This window comes from Camellia sinensis, chromosome 10 (assembly GCF_055761805.1).
Source record: "Camellia sinensis isolate YWXY chromosome 10, ASM5576180v1, whole genome shotgun sequence".
Lineage (NCBI taxonomy): Eukaryota > Viridiplantae > Streptophyta > Magnoliopsida > Ericales > Theaceae > Camellia > Camellia sinensis.
Genome location: NC_138970.1, coordinates 79,552,020 through 79,571,873, shown reverse-complemented (window position 1 = coordinate 79,571,873; position 19,854 = coordinate 79,552,020).

Sequence of the window (19,854 nt, the reverse complement as noted above, 5' to 3'; positions counted from 1 at the left end):
CATCAGGGATGGAGGCAATGATGCGCCAGATGCAAGGAAGTATGAAACTCATGCAGCAAGATGCTGTCCGCCAAGCTAAATTCGCCAAACAGCAGGCTGCGGTCATGGCCCAACAGGCAGAGCTAATCACTAGATTGCAACAGCAAAACGGAGCATCTGCTTCGCATCAAGCCCCTCCCCCACCAGGAGTTCCAGCACCCGGGGAGACGCCAAATGTCCAGGAAGGTACGGACATTCCGACAGGGCCGGCTCTGCCCCCAATCTTACCCCAGCTGTCTAAAGCACCAATCAACCCATCGGACTCTCCCTTTGAGTTCGAGGTAGACCATACAGCGTTGAAGTTGAGCAAGCTTGAAAAGTTGTTCAAGAAATCCCAGGGGGTAAAGTCCATCCCGGACATTGAGGACGGGTACACCGACGCAGCTGTGACACTGCCGGACAGGTTCAAGATGCCTCACATCGACCGTTTTGACGGGTCAGGAGATCCCATGGTCCACCTGAGTTTGTTTTCAGATGTTCTGCGCCCGATGGGCTTGACAAGATTACAGAAGCTTTCCTTTTTTGGTAGGACCCTGTCGGGTATTGCGGCCATCTGGTACGCCAAATTGGAGGATTCAGTGAAACGAAGCTGGGTGGAGATGGCTGAGGCCTTCGTCGCACAATATTCATACAATACCCAAATCTAGATTACGACCCGTGATCTTGAGACGACGAGACAGGAGCCTAAGGAGAGCTTCTCAGAGTTCGTGGCCCGCTGGAGGGCCAAAGCCTCAATGATGACCATTAGGCCAACGGATAAGGATCAAATACGGATGGTTGTGCGCAACCTCCAGCCCACGCTAATGCAGAAAATGATCGTGCTCCCCTTCCCTACCTTTTCGGATTTGCATGAGATGGAAGTACAGATCGAGGATGCCATGAAGCAGGGCCTCATTGACCCGGAGAAGGAGCAGCCCAGGAGGGCGTTTACCCGTAGTTCGAATGCGACCACCAGCAGTGATGCAGTGGCTAGGACTTTAGATGTGGGCATGGTCGCCACCACCACACCAAGAGCAGCCACCCACTTTGTTGGTGCATCCACTTCAAACCCCCGAACTTCAGACTATCTACCCCGAGGCAAGAAGGTTTTCACCCCACTCTATATGTCTTTGTCTAAATCCCTGGGGGTCCTACTCAGGAAAGGACGTCTGAAACTATTAGAGCAACGGCCTCTACCCGATCCTCTCCCTCCAAAACATGACCCGACTAAGTACTATGCTTTCCATCAACAAACCGGTCATGACACCGACAGTTGCGTCCGTCTCCGCCACGAGATACAAAATTTGATTGACAACGGGGTCATCCCCGCACCAGGTCCTGCAAAGTCTATCGGCACTTGATCAGTGAACTTGTAGGGGATAATGTGATGTGATCGAGGGATGAACCACCTGCGGGCGGTGTTCAGTTTATTTCAGATATGGTGTATGGCACGCACTGTTTTGAGCATTTGTGAATGCTGGTTTTTGTACATTCTGACTTAGGTATTGGGTCAGTCTTGTTGTTTTGTTTTTGAGTCTGTCTTTTTGTTTTGAGCCAGTCTCTTTTGTTTTGGGTTTGTCTTGTTGTATCGAGTTAGTCCTGTTGTATAGGAGTCGGGTGATTCCGGGGGGTGTTACCTCGGGCGTCACCATTTTGTTTTGTGTTTGTCTTTTCATTTTTTTTTGAGTCTATTTTTGCCTTGGAGCCAGTAATGCCAACAGATTTGAATGAACAGCAGTGATTTTCACATTCTTGTGTTTGCTTCTGCGGTGTGCCAGTTGTGCCAGAAGTTCTGAATGAAACGACAGTGCTTTTCACCTGCTTTTCTGTGCTTTGAAAATCATTGCATCGACCTAAGTTTTTCAAAACCTTTTGAACATTGTGATGAAAATAAAGGGGAAGGAATTCCTTGGGATTTGCAAAACTTTGATCAAATTGAGAGAAAGAGAGGCGTGCTAAGCCCTTAATGAATGAAATCATGTTTGTTAACGTGAGTACTGAGAAGAATCCTGGCTTGATCCAGATTGGTTCCACACCGTCTTCAGCACGAGCGATTAGTCGCTTTCTTAAAAGATTTCAAAAAAAATGTTTTACGCGGTCCTGCGAAGACCTGTGTGGAATCGCTTTTGAGATTGTGCAGCCTAGGATCGCTCTCAACCTCGAGACTCGACCCCTTGCTTTCAAACCTCGAACTCGGACTCAGAAAGTTCAAAGGTCAACCATAATGTGAGGCCTGCGTGGCCAGGTTCGAAGTAACCCTCGAACTAAGGGCAAGAAAAGTCAGATCAAGAAGATCAGACCTCATCAGAAGAAGCTTGCGAAGCTAGAACAGAAACACCCCTCGAACTAGGGGCGAAAATGTCCGATGTGCTCGAAGAGCCGAAGATGGATCCTTCTGCAAATCGATACAACAGCCACTCTCTCGGATACGGATGGCTTCGAGATCCTAAAACCATTTGGCATGGACTTGTTACACTTTTATCCTTTGCGAGGCTCGCTGGGCCGAAAACCCGAAAAGGGCGACCTAGGCAAAAGTTAGAGCAAGAAAAGTTATATACAAAAAGCAAAAAGAGAAAAAAAAAAAAAGAAAAAAGAGAAGAAAAGAAATGAAAAAGAAAGAAGAACAAAGCTCGCAAGGTCGAAAACCCGCGACGGGCGCCTTGGCAAAAGTTAGAGCCTAAAAAGGAAAGGTTAATACCCGAGTGTACCTTAACCCCGAACTACGTAAGGCTTGATTCCCATCTTTGGGATACGTAGGCAACTTCATTCTGAAGTCCAGCCGTAAAACACTTCAAATCAATTGTGCCCATGTAATGGTTTTGATCATCTTCGCTTTCTCTGTATCCGAGAATTTGGTTGTGTTCGTCACTCTGAGGACTGACTACAATGCGCTGCGGGGCCATTCAGACAAGGGGCAACTTTCCGTTGCCATTCAATGCGCTGCGGTGCCATTCAGAAAAGGGGTAACTTTTCGTTGCCATTCAATGCGCTGTGGTGCCATTCAGACAAGGGGCAACTTTACGTTGCCATTCAACGCCGCAGTGTCATTTCAAACAAGGGGCAACTTTCCGTTGCCATGCAGTGTCCTTTAGACAAGGGGCAATTTTCCATTGCTATGGGTCCGAGGTTGTGCATCTCAAGAGTAGGTTCCGTGCTCATTGAGCAGTGGTCGTTTGCAAAAATAGTTTTTGAGAATTTTTACTGAGGTTGACTAATCTTCTCGAAAAGTACTCCATTTTTCAAAACTGGACCATTTCTTGGACCCAAAAAAGGAAAACTCTCAGTACTCATAGCCTAACTTGCATGATTTCAAATTAGAAAATCGAACAAGCGCGTTAATCTAACTCTCATGTTGGTCAAAACTGTTTTAGTAGAAAGCAAAAAATAAAAAATGGTCGAAATGATGAACTAGGGGCATAGTTGAGTCAGGTGTTCAGTCTTTTCCCCATTGTCAACATGCTTGCCAGAAAGGGCACCATACTTGCCAAGAAGGGCACTCTACTTGTCGGAAAGGGCACCGTATTCGCCAGAAAAGGGCACAACAAAGGGCAGAAAGCTCTCACATCCTCCAAGCAACGAGGTATCAAGCGAAGTGCGAAGCACGAACTAGAATGGGGCAAGATATTCCATTCCATCATCTGGACAGATCTTATCACGTCCAAACTCCCCAGCAAAGCATCATCAACTGATGTTAGCTGCAGATTTGCTACACACCCAGTTGTAGCGCAACCTTTCCGTGGGAGGAATTCACTAGCTGTGAGCGAAAGAAAGAGAATCTAGCAGAATGCTAGGGGCACGAGTCCACAATTTGCTGTTTATCCATCAACCACCCAGGGGAGGGATGAAAAATGAGAGATTGAAGAATAGAGAGATGTGCGATGAGAGAAAAAGTGAGAAAAGGGCTTTTTCAGAAAAACAGAGCTTGAGGGCCGAGTGATGTGAGAATTACAAATGAGAAAGGGTGGGAAACACTACCCGGTGAAACAGGCTCCCTGTGCACGTCTGAGTGTCGTGTCTTTTTGTTTTATCTCGATTCTTGTTTTGAGTCGTTTTGAGTGTTATTCGATGTGTCTAGGTTGTGTACCTTTTATTTCCTTGTTGAGTTGTCTTGCTGTGTTCAGTCGTAGGCTCAATACCTAGTCGAAAACTCATCTCTCAATTTCAAAAATAAAATAGTTTTGTGCTCAAAGTGCTGTGGCATTCTTCACGTTTGTGCAAAACAAGATTCGTTCTTTCATAAAACCGCACGGTTCAACCCAGGTCATGTGAGAACAGTAAAACCAGGACCTATCTGAAGCTATATGGGTTCCAGACTGCAAAGCAAAAGAAAAGAGGGAAAATCGAAGCATCTGAGTGTGTTTTACCTTCAGCAAATTCCGTGATTGTACTCCGGATGTACCTCCTCAAGCCTTGTCAGTGCTCCGAAGAATGAGTGTGCCTCTACTCCAAGCTTAAGCATGCTTCAAGTCAGAATGGCAATTAAAGCAGCAGCAGATGTTATCTCTCTCCGGTATGAACAGGGTGTGCCCGTTTGAAAGGTAAATCATAGGTCGCGTTTGAATTTGGTCTCGCTAAGGCTTGTGTTCCCTTATTCGGCATTTTGTTTTAAATATGCGTTGTCACGCACGTTCCACTTGCATCGTGATGCACGTTCCAGTTGCATTGTTATGCACCCATTTCACTAGCATTGTTATGCTCATTCATTGCATTGTTATACACCAATTCACTTGCAATTATCATGCTTTCTCCTCGCGCGTGCGACGGCTTAGACCTCCTTTGGTTTAGAGCATTTGGAACACGTTCCAATGCCCGCATCTTTTATTCCGAAATACCGGGATACGTCCCTACATTTCTCCTTCCTTCCGAAACAATGGGATACGTCCCTATGTTTCTCCCTTCTTTTGAAACACCGGGATATGTCCCTACGTTTCCCTTTCTCTTTCTTTTCCGAAACACCGGGATACGTCCCTATGTTTCTTCTCCTTTGTCGAAACACCGGGATACGCCCCTATGTTTCTCCTCCTTGTTCGTAACCTTTGGGATACGTCCCTAATCCTTGGGATACGTCCCTAATCCTTGGGATATGTCCCTAACCCTTGGGATACGTCCCTAACCTTTGGGATACGTCCCTAGGTTGCTCCCTCTTCGGTTAAAAGTGTTTGGAATACGTTCTAATACTCACACCATTCTGAAACACCGGGATACGTCCTATGTTTCTCCCTCTTCGGTTAAAAGTGTTCGGAATACATTCCAATACTCACACCATTCTGAAAAATCGGGATACGTCCCTATGTTTCTCCCTCTTCGGTTAAAAGTGTTCAGAATACGTTCCAATACTCACACCATTCTGAAACACCGGGATACGTCCCTATGTTTCTCCCTCTTCGGTTAAAAGTGTTCGGAATACGTTCCAATACTCACACCATTCTGAAACACCGGGATACGTTCCTAGGTTTTTCCCTCTTCAGTTAAAAGTGTTCGGAATACGTTCCAATGCTCACACCATTCTGAAACACCGGGATACGTCCCTATGTTTCTCCCCCTTCGGTTAAAAGCACTCGAAATATGTTCCAATGCTTATACCATTCCGAAACACTGGGATAAGTTCCTATGTTTCTCTCTTTGTCCCCTTCCTCACACGATTTCAGCGTGTCTGGAATTTATCTTAGGATGCATGAAGCGCGCCCCTGATTAATTTTCTTTATTCTTCCTCCACTCATGAGTCCAACGTGGTTGGAGTATGTCACCATTTTGCATCTATTGTACTCTCTGTTGCATTGCATCTATTATCTATTGCATCACATCTATTACATCCATTGCACCATATCTGTTTTATCGTCCGGTCTAAGGAGACCTTAAATCCTGCATCTTTATTCACACTATCTTGTGCCCTCCCGGTCTAGGAGACCTTAAATCCTCTAAACGTGCAATTCCTTTGGTGTTTGTCGTGCCCGAACGACTTCCAGTGGTTTGGTATAGCTACCTGCCTGTGTTAGCAATGAGTTCCTAGGAGATCAACTGAGGCGGTGGAAACTAGAGTTCGAATGGCTCATGCCTAGAACACAAAGGTTCGGGATTTCCGAGACTAAAGTCTGGTTTAAATACCCAGGGGTATATCCTCGGCTTGAAATCTGTATGGCAGCCTCATAGATTGAGATAGCATCTGTATGCGCCTCAATTCTGGATACTGATCCAACCTAGTCTGTCACCCTGTTGGAGAATAGGGAAAGCTGCAACCATAGTCAGGGAGAAAAGTAGTACCTGTGGTTCAACTGAGAAGAAGAGGAAGATTCCCACATCAGCTTGAGGTAGGACATTGCCGAGGTAAGTCATTGCCAATTGGCCCTGTAAGGTACCTTTACCTCTTAGCTATTACATTGCATCTTAGCCACTACATTGTAGTGCATTGCATGAGTCCTCAATTTTCAAACCGGCTTCGCGTAGCGTATAAGTCCAATTTTCATACCGGCTTCGCATAGCGTATAAGTCCAATCTTCAAACCGGCTTCGCGTAGCGTATAAGTCCAACTTTCAAACCGGCTTCGCGTAGCGTATAAGTCCACTTATCAAAATATTTTTGCATATCATTTTATCCTGCCCCTGAACTACGCTGGTTTGATTCCTTGCAAAGGGGTACGTAGGCAGCCTGCGGGCGCAACCATTTATTTGTCTGTACTTTGTTTGTTTGTCCAAAGTCTTCGGCCTTGTCAAAAATGGGTCGTCTCTAGGCTTTGACATTCACTCCCGTCACTTCTTGACTTCCGAGTTCTGTCAAAGAGGGGCAACTGTAAACACCCCATTTTTGACCGCCTTTAAGACTTGGACGCGATTGACGGTTTTGAAAGATGTGCAGGGCAAAGGTTCAATTTCTTCGGCAAGGAGAGAGAGTCAAATCTCAACTTCATACCCCTTTTTTGGACCAAAAGAATCTTGATCAAAAGATTTTAGACCTTGAAACCCTCTCTTTCAAAAATATTTTTTTAAATAAAGTTTCTACGATGTCCCGACGCTCGCATTTTGTTAAATGTCGTGCTTTTCGGTAAACCGAGCGAGGACAAAGTGGAAATGAATGAAGGAGAGATGAACTCTTTTGAAAAATCTTTCAAAACACCTTGTTTAGGGGTTTGGAGTTGAAGAAAAGAGGAGAGGAGAGAAGAAAACAAGGTTGGGAGAAGTTCCGCATGGATCCGGGTAGGACCGAATCTGCGCGGCTTCACGGAAACTAGCATAACTTTTTCCACAGGAGAAATTTTAATGCAAGGTTTGTGCCATTGGAAAGATAACTTCCGGGGCTTCAATATGGATAGTTGAATGGCCACCATTGTACTTCCCAATCACCGGCCGGCCACCTTTATTTCTGGAAGAACCTTTTTTTTGTTCTGAAAAGTAGCAGGCCGGCCAGAAAATGTAGCAGGCCGGCCACTTACCTAGTTGGATGACCTTTTTTGCCCTTTTGAGCTGGCCGGCCATGACCCCCTCCCCAAGTGTGTTCTAGATGTGCAATTTGTTTTCCCCTAGGCCCTATGCCCGAGGGTCAACCTTTTGGAGGGAAATTTGAATTGTTTTTCCCCCCCATTTTCCTCCCTTTTTTCCACTCCTTTGTCTACAAAACCAGCAGCTCCAGCTGCATTTCAGAGGTTACAAAAATTTGGTTTAAGGCCCTTGTATTATATCTCCCCCTCTCTCTCTATTCCAAGCTCCAAAACCCCAAACCCTATACCATTTCTACACCACCTCATAGCACCACACCCCCATCCTCCATTCCAGAAGATTGAGGCTGATTTCCAAAGGTGAAGAACTCCCAAACTTGGCTCAAAGGTTGTTGGAGCATTGGTCTGTAAGGGTGAGTCACTTTCTTTCCTTTTCTAGTCTTTTTTTGCTTTGTATATAAGCCTTAGTTGCTTGAATTTTTGGCCTCCGACCCTAACTGAAAATAGCATTATTTTGAGCTCCTTTTCATGTTTGTTTAAGGGCCTCTCCCTGTTTGAGGCTTCCTTTTTACACTTGCTTCTTTACCTCTCTTGTATGCCTCTTTCTTGCATAGTATTTTAGGCTCATTTTTAAATTGTTTCGAGCTTGGTTATAAACTGGAAAGTGGCTTATTTTGAGCCCTTATTCAACATTTTTGAAGGGATCTTCACTGTTTGAGGCTTCCTTTGGTCACTTGCCTCTTTATCCCTCTTTTGGCCTTATTTTTGCATGTTTTGTTAGCCCTTTGTGCTTGTATTTTTGGGCTCTGGTCCGAACTATAAATAGACTTATTTTGACCCCTTCTTCATTTTTGATCAAGGATCTTTTGCTGTTTAAGGCTCCCTTTTTACACTTTGTGTTTAAACCTCCCTTTTGGCCCATTTCTTGCACAATAGTTTAACCATACTTGTGTTTGTTTTCGTGGCTTGTTGTAAACTTTAAAGTACTTAATTTTGAGCCCCTCTTCAACTTTGTTGAAGGGATCTTGGCCGTTTAGGGCCAGCAGCTGCTACTTGCTTCATTACCTCTCTTACGGGGCCATTTTTGCATGCTAGCTTAGTCCTATTTGTGTTCATTTTTTGGCCTTGATTAAAACTGTAAATATGCTTTTTTTGGGACTTCCTTGAATCTATATTCACACTTCATGTTCAAATAACGCATGTTTTGTATAGCTATAGGCCAATGCATATGCCTAGTTTTGTATTTCGGGTTCATTCCATGCATCGGGTGCCATGTTTCCATGTTTCGGGTTCATTTTGCATCACATTTCAGTTCTGAAACTTGCATGTTTGTGTGCCATATTTCGTGCCTTGCCATGCCTTGTTAGAGTGGCATTTATGCCTTAGACTTGGTCCTCGGTTTGTGTGCACGTGTGCACGCATTTCGAGTGTCTCATTTTCATCTCATGGCCTCCTATGTGAGTGTGGCTGAGGTCCACTCATGTTGGTGTAAGTCCATTGTGCATTGAGTATGCCATTTCATTTCATAGCATTGCGTATGCTAGGTTGTATGTTAGAGCATTGTGTATGCCATGTTACCTCGTGCATCGTGTATGCCATCTCATAGCATTGTGCATGTTAGGTTGTATATTATTTGCATTCATGCATATCATGCATATTGCATTGTGCTTGGGGTAGGAGCTAGCCCGAGCACAGGAAACGAGGGACGTTTCGTACTACGAGTGACGGAACGTGTCTCAATTCCCTGTCACCGACACTCTGGATTGCCCATGACGGAGTTAGGTCTTGTTGTGTTTTCATATGCATTCATTCTATATTGAGTTGCACAATTCGACTCCTCGGCCATCATGCATCGAGATGCGTGATTGGTGGCGCGAGGATCGAGGCATGCATACATTTGTGAAAATACATTGCCATGCCCTTTTCCTGCTCTCTGTTGCAGCAAATCAAGAATCAGTAGCCTTTCAAAGGCCTTGCACAGCATTCCGGCATCATTCGCAAACAGAGGCTAATTGGGGCATCGCAGTGGATTTCCGCACCAAGCAACCCGAGCATGCACCATTCATCATCTGAAGAAGAGTCAAGGCAGTCCCTAGCTTGCATGCCAGTTTATTGTTTTCTTAGTTAATTTGGTAATTAATTAGGATTTTTGTACATATTTGGACTGTATTATTTATTTGAACTGTACTATTTATTTGGGACTGTATATTATTTTATTCGAACCCTCTGCGCGAGGGCAATATTGTAATAAGTGTGCGTGTGTGTGATGTATGTCTTCCAACCCCACGTCTTTCTCCCTTTTATTTACCCGCTTATGATGGTTAGATTAGGGCATATTTCAATTAGCATACAGTATGATAGCATGTTTGCATTCATTCATCTGTATTGCATGCACCGAGCTCGGCGCATCATACTAACTGCATTGAATTTTCAATTCCAAGTTGAATACATGTTAGCTGTAGCATTTCATATGCCATGTCTAGAATAGCCGGGCCTGCTATAGTTGCACTTTTGCATGTGTTGCATTAGGCATTTCTGTATAGTTAGGATCATGCATGGATTTCTAACCTAGCTTCTGTTTTGGCTTGGAGTACTCGGTAAGTTTTATGCTTTAGCATCCTTGCATGCGTGTGAGTGACTGCCATGAATAGCATGCTTACCATGAGGCTATGTGCTTATATGATATAACTGCCTGGATGCCTGTGGGTGAAGGTTGGGTTATTTGAATTGGAACAATTCATCAAATGTGTGTTTTAAGCCCACTAGATAGTGGCAAAATCATGTTTTCTAAGCCCACCCGAGGGTGGCAAATCCACGTCTTAGCCTACTTGTGGGTAGCACCATCAAACCATTTTCAAATAAACAAACATGAAATGTTTTGTTCCAATTCAGGCGATCCAGTCTATATTTGTATGCTGTGCGCATCACATAGTAAATCTAGGCTAATAACCGGAATAAGAACGCATAATGTTCTCAAAAATAGATATCATGGTTAGTAGAGGCCGATCTTTGATCGGGCGAGCAGGGGTGCTCACGAAGTGACCTTCCCCAATCGTATCCAAGTTCCCGAGCTGAGGCAACTTTGGTGATGACGGACACGTGGCCTTAGGCAAATGAGTCAGGGTTTCCTAAATTTCCCCAAAATAAAACATTTAAGTGGCGACTCTGTATCTGGCAAAGCAGTCCATGTTTGACACTTCTTTCAAAATTTATTTTTTCAAAACGATTTGCCGGATTTGGACTCTTTGGTTCAGACTTAGAACCGTGACAATTTTAGAGTCCTGAACTGTAGTGAGCCCAATATCGAACGGAACGGGGGGACTCGTTCCTCCCGGGGCGTTCGGGGACGTCTACAGGCGAATCCTCGGCGGCAGAGACATGATATCTGGATCGCCTCCGGCACCTGGAGAACCTCCGTCATGGGGAAAATGACCTGCCATCTCAAGAATTCTGCAAAAATGAGCAAAATGAGCCAAAATTGAAAAAAGTCAACAAAAGTCAACTCTCGGGAAATGAAAAAGTCAACAAAAGTCAACTCCCGAGAAAATCTTCCAAATGTTGAGACAAACTTACCTCAAGTGGTGAAATGAAAAAGTCAACAAAAGTCAACTCCCAAGAAAGTCTTCCAAATGTTGAGACAAACTTACCTCAAGTGGTGAAAATGAGAAAAGCAGCTCCGAAATCAAAATCTAATCGGTTCAAAGTGAAGAGAACTGAAAGTTTTCACAAAACAACTTTGCGTGGGGCGTTGGAAAACGCGTATAGAGCACAGATCTGAGAGGGAAAATGCTATAGGAAGGAGGAGAAGGTGATTTCGGATATGAAGTTGTGAGGAATAAAGCTTTGGCCGAATGTATTTAAAGAAATGAGGGTGAAAGTACCAAACTGCCCCGGATTTGGGCTAAGTGGTCGGCCGGCCACCTTTTCTGGTAGGCCGACCACCCCCTGCACTCAAACTTGGTCGGTGGTGTTCCCAAGATGGTCTCCAAGGTCTCTGCAAATTTTGGTAGTGATCGGAGTCCCCGGCACCCGAGAAAGTATAAGAAAAGTGCACTTTTCGTCGCGAAATCCCTCCGCGGGAACTTCAACTCCAACTTTCGATGCGTGTTTCATCGTCACTCGTCAAGAGCAAAATGTATCCTTTTTGAGCACGTTGTGACCCTTCCGGGAGGTAAACCGGAGGTCGCGATTGAGTCACACTCGTCAAAACTTGCATTTCTTTGCTCGTTGTTTCGTGTCAAACATGCATTCGAATTTGCACTTACCCTGCATTGTTATGCACGTCACTTACATTTTCATGCATACCACTTGCATTGTTGTGCACGTTTCATGGGTATTTTCATACCCTCACTCTTAACTTACGTTGACACACACGCGTGTCTCTCGCATTGTGATGCACTTTCCCATCGACACCCTGCTTATCTACGTTCGATATAGTGTTGAACATGCGTTGCTAACTATGTTATGCTTGTTAAGTTTCTCTCTTTTGCAGGCATGATATTGTATGTACGGTTTATTTGAAGCTGGTGCAACCAGACGAATCGCACAGGTATTGTATCTTCTCCGTGTGAGACGTGGCGAGAATTGAATAATTCTCCGCATTCTTAAACTGCATGAAATGTAGTTGTTGCTTTGCATTTTTGCTTAAGACTGTTGCGTGTGCGCTTCATTACAACTTGCTGCTTTGCATGATCATGAGTCACATCTGGCTTTCTGCACATCATTTTGCATCTTGCCCCTTGCCTACAGGCACCTCTTTGTTATCTTGCCTGTTTGTCTAAGTCTTCGGCCTTGTCAAAAATGGGTCATCTCTGGCCTTTGACATTCACTCCCGTCAATTACGACTTTCGAGTTCTGTCAAAGAGGGGCAACTGTAGACACCTTAGTTTTGACCGACCTTAAGACTCAGACGTCACCAACTGAGCGCTCAGTGATGCTGCATATTGTGCTCGTTCTGAGGTTGCGGAGTCTCGGCTGCGAGCCTTGCCTCCGGACTTCGGGGCTCTTTTGTGCTTTACCTTGGTTTACGAACCAAGTCTTTCTTTCTCTATTTTCTCTTCCCGAAGGGAGGGAGAGGTCTGGTAGACCATCTCTCAGCGACCGTAGGCTACGTTTCGTGGTTGTAGGCTATTTTTCCGTTTGGAGCCCAGTTTCCGATTTTCGGAGCCGTCGGTCGTGTGCCTCGGTTCGGGACCGCTTAATTACTTCCGTTTTCTTCGATTTTTGGCACACACCTTATTTCCTCCCTTTAGAGGGACACTGTGGCCCGGGAGACCACCTTCGTAGTCATACGCTACTTCCGGTGCTTAACAGCCTGTTTTCGGGGCCCCAGACTGCGCGTTTTGGCCCCCGAACCTTCGTTTTGCATCCGTCTTGGTCCATTTTTGGTAGGGACCCTATTTTCATTACTAGGGAGGTGGTAGTATGGTGGGAGGCCACCTTTTCCCCTTGGAAACTAGTTTTCTCTTTTTCTCTCTCCTAAAGCCGATTTTTCTGACAGAAAACTGGTTTTTCTCACTTTTGAGCAATAATTTCTGGCTTTTCATACCACCATTGTGTTGTGCTCATCTGGGAGGCCACCAATATGGGTAGGCCGACCAGTAATTCTTCTTGACCCTTTTGAACCTTGCTAAAAAGCTGGTTTTTCTCTCTCTTGGGTCACATTTTCTGGTTTTCCACCATACAGCTGTGTTGCACTCATCTGGGAGGCCACCTTTCTGGAGTGACCGGCCAGCATTTCTCCTTGAACCTTTTGACCCCTGGTCAGCCGACCAGGGGGAGTGGCCGGTCGGCCACTTGAACTGGTCGGCCTGCTTCTTGCTTTTTGCTCTCTCTGAATGCATCACAGCTGTGCCAGCTGTGAGGCATTTGGACCATCCTCCATACACGTGTATGGAGGATATTTGAAGCTTTCAAGAGAAGCTTTAGAGCCTCTCCTCTATAACGGAGAGGCTTGTCTTCATTTGCAAGGGTTCAACAATTTTTGCTAAGGCATATACACTCCACCCTCCATAGCTCTCTTCTTCAAGCTCCAAACCCTAATATTCTCAGTCCATTTGCACTACACCTCATAGCCTACCACCTCCACCATCCATTCAAGCATCTTGGAGCTGATTTTTAGAGATTGAAGAACTCCTTTCTTGGTCTAGAAGTTGCTGGAAACCTGCTCTTTAAGGGTAAGTCTCCATTTTCCCTTTTTCTTGCATTATTTTGCTCCATAGCTTAGCCCTATTTGCAAGCATTTTTGGGTTTTGTTATAAACTGTAAAGTGTCTTATTTTGAGTTCCTCTTGAAGTTTGATTAAGGATAATTTTCTGTTTCAGGTCTCCTACATCCTTGTATGTTTCATCTCTCTTTTAGGGCTTATTTTGCATGATATCTTAGCCTTACTTGCAAGCATTTTTGAGATTTTCCATAAACTAAAAAAAGTCTTTTTTTGATCTTTTAAGCATTTTTGTTTAAGGACTCTTTTCTGTTTGGGGTCATCTTCCCCTTTCCATGCTTCATTTCCTCATGTTTTGAGCCTTGCATTTGAGCATTTGCATTGGCCTTGGTTTGGCCTTTTAACCACTGAAATCTAGTGGATTTTCAGTGGCTTAGATGTGCTTTTGAGCTTCAAAATCAGAGAGGGGTGACCCTCTCACCCCTTGTTCTCTTTACTAGCATTGTTGGCCTTCCAAAGGGGCTCCATCTTGCATGTTGTGAAGTCACATTTCAGGCCCTATTTTGTGAGTTTTAAGGTCTTCCTTGACTCTGTCCGGAGCCCCTTTGGCCATATTTTATGTCTATGATGCATGTGTAGAACAATCCCACTCAAGGCCTTTCAAAGGGTCTTTCATTTTCATGTTTCCTAGGTTGATTTCAGGGCCTTTTTGGTGAGTTTTAAGGCTTTCATAACCTATTTCCAGAGGTGGCTTTGCCATCATTGATGTCCATCATGTATGTGTAGAGTAACCCTCTTATTGGCCTTTCAAAGGAGCCCATCATTTTTGCATGCATTGACTGAGTTTTAGTAGTTGTTTGGGCATATTTTGACATGGCATACTTCTATTTTTGGCTGGCTAGGTGAGCCCTCATATGCTTCATATAGTTGTAGAACAACTCATGGTTCACTAGCTTTCTTTGCATGCTTTGTTGGACCTTGATTTTAGCACATTTTGGCCATTCTTAAACTGATAATGTGCTTATTTTGGACTGCCCTAGCTCTGTTTTTGGGTGTTGTGGTTGAATGATGTTAGTTTCGCATGGTTGTAGTTCAAGGTCCATGCTTAGCTTTGAGTTTTGAGATCCATTCCATGCATATACTGAGATATTTTTATGCCTTGGGGTCATTTTTCATCAAATTTCAGAGCTTATACGAATGCCATATTGCCATGTTTTCATTTCTTTAAATGCGTTTGAGAGTTGGGCTTGTATGCCTCATTTACCGACCATTGAATAAACTGGGGTTGTTGAAGGTGTTTCGGCAAGAGATTTCAGTTGTATTGAACTTGTGTTGCCTAATTTATTTTCTCAATTGAGGTTAAGATACAAACAAAAAAGTATTAAGGTTGATAAAATATTGATAAAATATTCCCCCTTTTGCGCACCCAATGCCAGTAGCTCCATTCCGTTGCATTCCGAGCCATCATTTTAGGTCATTTTCCCACTGTTTCAGACCTACCTAGGATCTGTTTGGGGTTGGTTTTGCCTTTGGTGCATTGCTTTGGGTACCTCTAGTGTAACGTACTTCACTAGTTTCGGTACCCAGGCCCCCTAGCTTGCATTGTGTGCCATATTTGCATGTTTCGGGACCATATTTCATGCTGTTTTAAAGCTGTAATTTAGGCTATTCCATGTCATGTTTCATCCTTGCCATGCTTGGGTAGAGTGGAATTCCATGCCTTAGGTTTGGTCCTTGGTATTCGTGCATGTGTGCACACATTTCGGTTGTCTCATTTTCATCTAATGGCCACTGATGTGAGTGTGGCTGAGGTCCACTCATGTTGGTGTAAGCCCATCGTGCATTGTGTATGCCATTTCGGTCCATAGCATTACGTATGCTAGATTGTATGTTAGTCGCATTGTGTATGCCATCTCATTTGCATTGTGTTTGGGATAGGAGTTAGCCCAAGCACGGGAAATGAGGGACGTTTCGTACTCCGAGTGACGGAACGTGTCTCAATTCCCGATCGCTGACACTCCGGATTACCCATGATGAAGTTTAGGTCTTGTTGTGTTTATATGTGCATTCATTTCACATCGAGTCGTGCAATTCGACTCCTCGACCATCATGCATCGAGATGCGTGATTGGTGGCACAAGGATCGAGGACTACACTCCCTGAAGAGTAGTCATGCATACATATGTGAAAATACTTTGCTGTGCCCCTTTCTTGCTCTCTGTTGCAGTAAATCAGAAATCAACAGCCTTCCAGAGCCTGGCATAGCATTCCGGGATTAATTGCAAACAGAGGCGAATCGGGGCATCGTAATGGATTTCCACACCAGGCAACTCAAGCATGCATCTTTCATCATTCGGAACAGAGCTGAGGCGGTCCATAAGCTTGCATGCTAATTTACTTGCTTTTCTAGTTAAATTGTTAATTAATTAGGGTTTTGTACTTATTCGGACTGTCCTTATTCGGACTGTATTATTTATTCGGATCATTCGAGCGAGGGCACAATTGTAATAAGTGTGTGTGCGTGTGATGTATGTCTCCAACCCACGTCTTTCTCCCTTTTATTTACCCGCTTACGATGGTTAGATTAGGGCATGTTTCAATTAGCATACTTATGCTTGCATGTTTGCATCATTCATCTGTATTGCGTGCACCGGGCTAGGCGCATCATACTAACTGCATTTGTATTTTAATTCCAAATTGAATACGTGTTAGCTGTAACATCATCATATGCCATCTTAGAATAGCCGAGCCTATTGTAGTTGCATTCCTACATGTGTTGCATTAGGCATTTCTGTATAGTTAGGATCATGCATTGATTTCTAGCATAGCTTTTGTTTTGGCTTGGAGTACTCGGTAAGCATTTATGCTTTAGCATCCTTGCATGCGTGTGAGTGACTGCCATGATAGCATGTTTACCATGAGGCTATTTGCTTTCGTGATATAACTGCTGTAGACGTCCCCGAACGCCCCCGGAAGGGATGAGTCCCGTTCTGTTCATTTGGGGTTCACTACAGTTCGGACTCTCAATTTTTCACGGTTCTAAATCTGAACCAAAGAGTCCAAATTCGGCAAATCGTTTTGAGAAAACAGATTTTTGAAAGAAGTGCCAAACATGGACTACTTTGCCAGATACAGAGTCGCCACCTAAATGTTTTATTTTGGGAAAATTTAGGAAATCCTGACTCGTTTGCCTAAGGCCACGTGTCCGTCATCACCAAAGTTGCCTCGGCTCGGGAACTTGGGTACGATTGGGGAAGGTCACTTCGTGAGCACCTCCGCTCCCCCGATCAAAGATCGGCCTCTACTAACCATGATATCTATTTTTGAAAACATTATGCGTTCTTATTCCGGTTATTAGCCTAGATTTACTATGTGATGCGCACAGCATACAAGTATAGACTAGATCGCCTGAATTGGAACAAAACATTTCATGTTTGTTTATTTGAAAATGGTTTGATGGTGCTACTCGCAAGTAGGCTAAGACGTGGATTTGCCACCCTTGGGTGGGCTTAGAAAATATGATTTTGCCACTATCTAGTGGGCTTAAAACACACATTTGATGAATTGTTCCAATCCAAATAACCCAACCTTCACCCACAGGCATTTAGGCAGTTATATCATATAAGCACATAGCCTCATGGTAAGCATGCTATTCATGGCAGTCACTCACACGCATGCAAGGATGCTAAAGCATAAAACTTACCGAGTACTCCAAGCCAAAACAGAAGTTAGGTTAGAAATCCATGCATGATCCTAACTATACAGAAATGCCTAATGCAACACATGCAAAAATGCAACTATAGCAGGCTCGGCTATTCTAAACATGGCATATGAAATGCTACAGCTAGCATGTATTCAACTTGGAATTGAAAATACGATGCAGTTAGTATGATGCGCCGAGCCCGGTGCATGCAAAACAGATGAATGAATGCAAACATGCTATCATACTGTATGCTAATTGAAACATGCCCTAACCTAACCATCATAAGCGGGTAAATAAAAGGGAGAAAGACGTGGGGTTGGAAGACATACATCACACACACGCACACTTATTACAGTTGTGCCCTCGCTCGGAGGGTCCGAATAAATAATACAGTCCCGAATAAATAATTACAGTCCAAATAATTACAAAAACCTAATTAATTAACAAATTAAATTAGGAAAGCAATAAATTGGCATGCAAGCTAGGGACTGCCTCGACTCTGTTCTGAATGATGGATGATGCATGCTTGAGTCACCTTGCGCGAAAATCCACTGCGATGCCCCGGTTTGCCTCTGTTTGCAATTGTTCTCGGGATGCGCGCTAAGCTCCGGAAGGCTGCTGACTCTTGATTTGCTGTAACAGAGAGCAAGAAAGGGGCATGGCAAAGTATTTTCACATATGTGTGCTTGACTACTCTTCAGGGAGTGTAGTCCTCGATCCTCGTGCCACCAATCACGCATCTTGATGCATGATGGCCGAGGAGTCAAATTGCACGAGTTAATATGAAATGAATGCACACATAAAAACAACAAGACCGAGACTCCATCATGGATAATCCGGAGTGTCGGTGGCTGGGAATTGAGACACGTTTCGTCACTCGGAGTATGAAACGTCCCTCGTTTCCCGTGCTCGGGTTAACGCCTATCCCAAACACAATGCAATATGCATGACATGCATGAATGCAATTCTAACATGCAACCTAGCATACGCAATGCTATGAAATGGCATACACAATGCGCGATGTAACATGGCATACACGATGCTCTAACATACAACCTAGCATACGCAATGCTATGAATTGAAATGGCATACACAATGCACGATGGACTTACACCAACATGAGTGGACCTCATCCGCACTCACATCAATGGCCATTAGATGAAAATGAGACACTCGAGATGCGTGCACACGTGCACGCAAATCGAGGACCGAACCTAAGGCACAAATGCCACTCTAACAAAGAATGGCAAGGTATGAAACATGATATGCAAACATGCAAATTTTAGTATCAAAATATGATGCAAAACAGCCCCGAAACATGGAAACATGGCACCCGATGCATGAAATGAGACCCGAAACTCGAAACTAGGCGCATGGAATGACTTATAGCTATACAAAGCATGCATTATTTGAATATGAAGTATAAAGGAAGAATTAAGGAAGTCCCAAAACATGCATATTTCCAGTTTTAAGCAAGGCCAAAAAGTGAACACAAATAGGGCTAAGTTAACATGCAAAAATGGCCCCAAAAGAGAGATAAAGAAGCAAGTAGCAGCTTCTGGCCCCAAACAATGAAGAGCCCTTAAAAAAAGTTGAAGAGGGGATTAAAAAAAGGTATTTTACAGTTTATGGACGAGCCCAAAACAGTGCACAAGTAAGCTTAAAATACTATGCAAGAAATAGGCCTAAAAGAAGGTTTAAACACAAAGTGTAAATAGGGAGCCTCAAACAGAAAAATACCCTTGATAAAACATGAAGAGGGGGTCAAAATATGACTATTTTAAGTTTGGGTTGGAGCCCAAAAATACAAGCACAAGGGGCTAACAAAACATGCAAAAATAAGGCCAAAAGAGGGATAAAGAGGCAAGTGACAAAAGGAAGCCTCAAACAGTGAATATCCCTTCAACAATGTTGAAGAAGGGCTCAAAATAAGCCACTTTTCAGTTTATAACCAAGCTCGAAACAATTTACAAATGAGCCTAAAATACTATGCAAGAAAGAGGCATACAAGAGAGGTAAAGAAGCAAGTGTAAAAAGGAAGCCTCAAACAGGGAGAGGCCCTTAAAAAAACATGAAAAGGAGCTCAAAATAATTCTATTTACAGTTTGGGTCGGAGCCCAAAAATGCGTGCAAGCAAGGCTTAGATATAGAGCAAGATAGGAACAAAAAAGAGAAAAAGAAGCTTACTCTTGAAGACCAATGGACCAGCAGCTCTTGGTCTGAGAAATGGTGCTCCTAAGCTCTAAAAAACAGCTCCAAGTCGTTGGAATCGATGGTGGTGGGGTGTATACCAAAAACCGGAGCAAACGGAGGTGGTTAAGCGGTCCCGAACCGAGGCACACGGCCGACGGTTCCGAAAACCGGGAACCGGGCTCCGAAACGAGAAAAACGGCCTACGACCACGAAACGTAGTCTACGGCCACTGAGAGATGATCTACAAGACCTCTCCCTCCCTTCGGGAAGAGAAGACGGAGAAAACGGGACCTGGTTCGCAAATCGAGGCAAAGCACAAAAGAGTCCGGAAGTCCGGAGGTATGGCTCA